Source organism: Corvus brachyrhynchos, unplaced genomic scaffold (genome assembly GCF_000691975.1).
Source record: "Corvus brachyrhynchos isolate BGI_N302 unplaced genomic scaffold, ASM69197v1 scaffold136, whole genome shotgun sequence".
Taxonomy (NCBI): domain Eukaryota; kingdom Metazoa; phylum Chordata; class Aves; order Passeriformes; family Corvidae; genus Corvus; species Corvus brachyrhynchos.
In genome coordinates, this window is record NW_008239080.1 from 1 (window position 1) to 6,634 (window position 6,634).

Below are 6,634 nucleotides of genomic sequence, written 5' to 3' on the forward strand. Positions count from 1 at the left end.
ACAGCATTCCTCACGATGCCTAATTAGGCTGTGGATTACTAGAATAATTTCTCATAGCTTACAGAAAATACTTCTGTGTATACCTTTGAGTACAATATTCACCTTCTTTTTTGAGCACCACAGTATTATTTACAAGCCTTCACCTTCTGTTACCTTTAAACCACCACCCCCCCTATACACACATCCCCTTTCCTGCACGACTGCTCCTGCACCTTGTTCCCCATCCAATAAATGCATGTTCTTTTATTTGTCAACAAAAGCAGAATTATGCACTAGTTCTAGTGATCACACTCCAGTTTTTCCCCTAATCATTTCTGGTATTGCCAAAATGCATTCAAAATCTAATCCTTTCTCCCAGTGTCCTTACCACCCCTTCACTAACCTAATAAATATTCTCCCTTTTTAATTCATGTCAGTCATACTGAACAATACAGTTTCAGGGCAACTCACTTCCTGTTTGAGAGTGAGCCACTTAGACTTACTTGAAGACTATTTTCCATCCAGCCACAAACATATTAAATAAGAATTTCATGCTGTCCCTGCCTCCCCAGCTGGCTTGTCAGAGTGCCAGGCCAGACTATCAAAAGCCTTAGTAAAATCAAAATCTAACAAAATCCTGCTTCTTCTCCACAACCTTTGCAAAGTACAACCTTTGCCAACCCATGGTGCAATACATTTTATTTGCAGGTTTTCAATCTTCCAGAACCTCTCTGTTCACTCACGCTCTCAAAACTTCACTAGCAGATTTAAAATTATTTCAGTCAATTCCCTAAATATTCTACAAGTAATTTTATCAGGCCTAAACACCTACTTTACCAAAGTACTCTTAAAACTGTTCCTCCCCTTCTGTTATTTTAATTCTTAAGCCTTTTCCATGACAGTTGATCTTTTTAGTGAAGCCTGAAAACTTACTGCCTCTCAGCATCATTAATCATCAGAGTAGCAAGCCACAGAAGTAGCAACCGTTCTCGTAAGAGTAGCAAGCCACACCCTTTGCTAGCTTTGTTGCTACCAGTATGTTATTTAAAAACCCTGCCTTACTATCCTTCACATGATTTCATACTGTAGGTTTGGCCTTACCAGTTTTGTTCTTAATTACCCATGTTACTTCTTTAAGTTCCTTTGTAAACTGATTTCATTTACAGTTTCTACATACGGTTTTCCTTTTCTGTTGTTTTTTTGGCCAGTTGAGATCATGTTTAGTTACTTCATTTCTTTCCTTTCTGCTCTGTTAATGTGTACTTATCCTTTTAGTATGAATCCCTCAGGAATTTTCACCCTTTGCTTCTCTTGTTTCTGACAGCATGTTACCTACCAATTCCTGTTATTAATAGTCATCACTTCTTTTTTCCCTAATTCACAGCCTTTAGTTTGCTCTTCTCTCTCCTCCCTTTACTAAAAGCTGCAAAGCCCCTCCAGTTCACAGTAGCAACAGGGAATCGCACACTAGGACATGTATTCCCACGTCTGTATGAGTTGCCCCACTGTCTCCATTTCTATTTTATCCTACCCTTCTGAAGGCACTGTGAAACAGCCTGTAGTGCTCAATCTGCCACACCCTCCCTGGCTGGGTCTCGACAAAGAACATGGTGACCAGAAAAGCCTCACGTACCAACACGTAAGCCTTGAGTAACAGAAGGACTCTTTCCGTCAAATCTCAAACAGCATCCAAACAATAAAAAAAGCTCAAGTACTGGGTGGGATCACTACTCCTATATTTCTGCAAACAATTAATGGGCCTGTCAGCAGGATGGATTCAACAACAGGCACAGAAACCTGCTGGGTTTTGTTATGTTCTTGGGTTTGTTTTGTTCTTTTATGTACTCCAGCAATCTGAAAGCCCGTAAGAGAGCACCTTGTTCTCTACTACCTGAGTCATCTCTGGGTCCAGCCCCAACACCTCCTTCCCAAAAAGTTTTCCTTCATTCTGATTTTGCATAGGTTACGTGCATGTGCTGACTATTTAACAACTTGTTTTTCAGGAGGCACAGCTACACATACTTTTGGATATGGAGGTTATGGATGCAAGATCACTGCTGCAACTCCTACTCTCTCACTGTTTGGCTTTTTAGGCATTGATGAAAAATTAGGCAGAAAGGAAATGTTCCACTAAACTGCCAGCAAAACCCTTCACCCCACAGATTATCAGCACAGACAGCACAGTCCCCAAAAACTAAGTTTATCCTGACATAAGGTGCAGAGACAACTCAAGGTTACTAACAGGGATTGGCGGTTTTAGGGCATTCATTCCCATTTAGGTGTTACTTTACAACTTACTATTCCTAGTGTTTCTCACTGTTTCTCACACTGACATGGTCAGAATCATATTATTAAGTGTGTAAAACATGCCTTCTGGTAAAAGGAGATTTTCCATTGTCTATATGGAGGATCCCTACATGTCTGAGCTTGACAAACATTCTCAATATCATGCTTCATAAATCCTAGCTGAGTATTTACCATGCTCTAGCTCAGTAACCTCTGTTAACAAGTAAATGTACTCCTCTCCAGAAATACAGAAAAGCAGCATAAATTAATTAACACGTACAAGTAATTTACAAACTGTGCACGTTGCTGTAAACCAAATTCTTCAGTAAGTTCACATAATTTTCACTCAGCATGCCTTAAATACATTACGTTGTACCTTAAATACCAAAAAGCTCTAACTAATTAATCTTATTCTTTAGAATTAAAAACATTCACACTGTTGGGCAAGTGATGACACCTCACCACACGTGAAAGCTTTTATGAAAACAAGTTTTGTTTTCCAACTTATATGCTACTTATTCTTTCCAAACCATTCTAGCACCAACACCGAAAATACTTTTCAGAACCTCTCGCAATTAAGGCATAAATAAGGTTGCTCATACACTAACACACACGGCAATGTCTGGGTAGCAAACCCTGTAACAAAACACCTCCTGCCAATTCATACTACATCTTTATTGTTAATGACTGGATAAATATGCATGGCAAGAGTCACCCTTCACTGCAATCACTATAGATCAAGCTATTCATGCAGGGAATTTAACTTATCCATCTGCTATCACCATAATTTCTTTTTTGCTATTGTTGACATAGAAAACCCAAGAGCTCCAATTGCACACCAGCCATCGTTACCCTCCTTTTCAATCAGGGCGAGGATCTTTCTGATACCGCATCTCCACAGAAAGTGTGTCAAGGCTTGGTACAGCACACACAAACAGCTTCAGTTAGTGCTTTGTCTTCTCCTGGAGTCTGCTCTAGGCAATGGAAACCTGTTATCTCCCGGTGACGCATTCTTTTTTTTGGATTATGCTTGCTCACACAAAGTTTACCTGTAGCAGCAACCTCCCCCTTGCAAACATTTAGTTGGTTTGTTTTCACTATATTAAATGTAATTAACTTAACATCTGTACCAAAATATTGGTCCTAAACAATCTCCTTTTCTATATGGTACATTTGGATTCTGGAATACCGAGCCAAGCTCAAAATATCTTTAAATGTATGTGCATGCACACTTTCTCCTTCACTCCAAATATCCTCTAGCCAGTTATTAATATTTATTTTCCCTTTGTTATATAAAAAGCACAATAGTGATGGGAACCAACCTCCAATGCTGAAGTGTTCCTCTAACAATTTCCCAAGAATCACTCAGATATAAAAATTTCACTTCCAGCAATATTAGAACAGTAAATGTTTTATCAACCATCAGAGGGCAAACACTCTATTTCTTATAAAAAGCAAGAGTTATATTATAGAAATTAAAAACATCCATGCCTCTAATACAACAAGGTCTTCTCATGGAGCTAACTCAGAAACTTAGACCAGTATATGCATCATATTGAGCCACTGGCTAGAGAACCGGGCTGAATCATTAATTTAAGGCAACTGCAGAAGCATTTGCCAGACAGGTATGTAATACCTCTTACACTTAGGTACTTGAATGAACTTGGCCTGCCAGATTAAACATCCCTAATAAAAACTGCGTCCTCAGCCTGTCCTATGTCTCCAGCATCCGATTTCCAATTCAGTTCCATCAGCACAAACATTTGCACATTGAACCAGGGAATCTGTCTGCCTAAAAAAACATTCAAACAAAATAAAAACTTTATTTTTCAGTCAGATCAGTTTCTCAGAGCAGTTAATCCCCTGCTTTTGCTGTCACCATGCAAGGAAAACTACAGAGCATAATTGAGCCAGGTTAGGCAACAGTGCCACTGAATGTGCAGCCTAACCCAGGTACATATTCAGTGACAGATAAAGCAACATTTTCTGGGCACTAATATATGCAGCAATTATGTAATTTAAAGAAGATTTTGTGTGCCTGGAGATATGCTTGGGTTTTTTCCTTCAACTGCAACAGCTGGCTTGAAAGGCTTTAACAAGCCATAATAGTCACAGCCTAAGCTCAGCTGTAACAATACCACTTCATACTTTAAGATTGTTGTGTTCTTCAATGAAAAATTTAAAGATTTATGTTCTTATTCTGACAAGCTGCTTTTGCTTCTCTCTGACAATTTGCTTTCACTCTGAGTCAGAACTGATCCACACCTGTAGCACCTTTGGATACACGTCTTCAAGCCCACATCCTCTTTTACAGGGCAGTTCCCTTGCTCCTAGCCCTTAACAGTTTTGCTTACATATTAGTTCACAGAAAACAAATGACTAACAGATTATATAACCTGACTAGAAAAGAATTGATGGCCACATACTAAATGTTAAGAATTTTGCAAGAGGAAATACACGGTATGATCAGCATTCTCTTCTGTTTCACTTACCAAGTAAAAAAGAATTGAAAAATTAAAGATATATTTAAAAGACAGGAAAGTATTAGAAGTTAGTAGTGCACTATAGCACATTTGTCCTTTTTCCTCACTGTATCCAGTCTGATACAGTATCATACCTGTTCCTGATAACCCACCGTTCACTCTGACTTCAGCAGCTCCCAGTGTCAAGTACTATTCTGTGTGCTCAGAAGATAGAGAAAGCCACATACTTTCAGAAGCTTGGAATTAGCAGTTGCTTGTCTGGCTTTTAATGTTGAGAAGGACAAAAACAGACAGGTTGAAACTCATGCAAGGCTCACTGAATTCTATGTCAAAGCAGAACAGAAGCAGGAAAAAAAAGCCAGTATAGTTAGTGGAAGAAAAGGAGAAGGCAATTTATTTTCTTTTTAAAACTTTGGCTTTCAAAAGAAAACAGTGAAAGTTAGTTGGTTTAGGTTTGTTTTGGTTCTCTACCAAAAATTTTTGATCTGCTCAAATGCAGATCACTCCATCACGCCCAAAGCCTCAATCTCCTCTACAGGCCGTAAAGGCTTTGAAATGAAGGTGTGATGCTTCCAACTAAGGCATCTACATTAAGACATTAATAGAAGAATTACACAAGCAGTAAAGAAAGTGTCTTATAGCAGGGTAGATTTTTCAGTACCTCATGCTGCCCTCAGACTTGCTACTTTTAACAAATAAAAAGCAAGAGTTTAGATGTCATTTATATTGCCTCATACTAAGAGCAGTGTGAAAGCTGGACTATCCATACAAAATATTTTCTTTCTCATGACGACAAATCTCAGGCAGGGTATCAGTATGCTTCTGCTGCCAGCTACCTTTCTGAAAAGGAACATTGGCCAGGATATCTTAGCTCTTCAGAACTCCCACCACATCCACTACCCCTGCTTGGTGGCATAGAGTAAATCAGTCTCTTCTCAGGTCTACTTATCTTCAATTCCCAACCTCTCCACGATTCAATTCCTGATCCTTAAAAATTCCTGTTTCTTCAAATGCATAGAGCTTCCAAGTGTCTGGCAGAGTCATCTTCACTCTCCTATGGTCCTCAGGTTGTTTTTTTCTTACGGCATGAAGAAGCAGCTCCAGTTGCTGTATTACCTTGTTTTTTCCACCCATTCCATTCTCCCACATGCTTCCACTTCGCACCTTAACAAGTTACCAGTAAGCAACTCTTCCTCTACTACTAAAGTGGCCCCACTACATTGACCAGAGTACTTGCTGGTACCTCAGAAATCCCACATCCATCCCACTTTGCTACTATACCATGATTTTCAGAATTTACTGAGAGTTAGCACACGGAGGCAATCACTCATATCCAGCTCAGTTGCCCAACTCCAAACAGAGCCAGCAGTGTGCAAGGCTGTTTTCCCATAGCGACTCCTACTCGGTAAAATAAATTCCCTATTTTAGTACCATTTAGAAGCTGTGGTATTTTGGGAGGAAGAAAACATTTCTGTGAGAAGGCAAACTGAAAAACTTCCAAACCAAGTCCATTCTTTTTCTTACCTTTCTCGAAGACCATTTCCCTGCTCAAGATAGTCTCGTTATCTCTGATCACTTCTCCCTTTACGGTGACCTGCGCTGGGCTGTCCGGCAGCAGAGCTACCCCAACAGTAAGGTTTGCTCCAGGCCTGATGTTCCAGGGAACTGCCACAAGGAACGTAGGTCTGGAAAGTCCAAACAGGCAGAGGGAGAAAGGGCAGGGAGTGAAACACACTCTCAAAAGAAGTAAGCGCGTCCACGTAAAGACATACGACACATGTCACCAAGGTCCTCTGCTGCTCTCCGCTACGGAGGCTGGAGGTGATGCTCACCCCCGCGTGCTGCGGGTGCGCAGGACGGGGCACGGGCAGCGCTGCCCTGCCCGC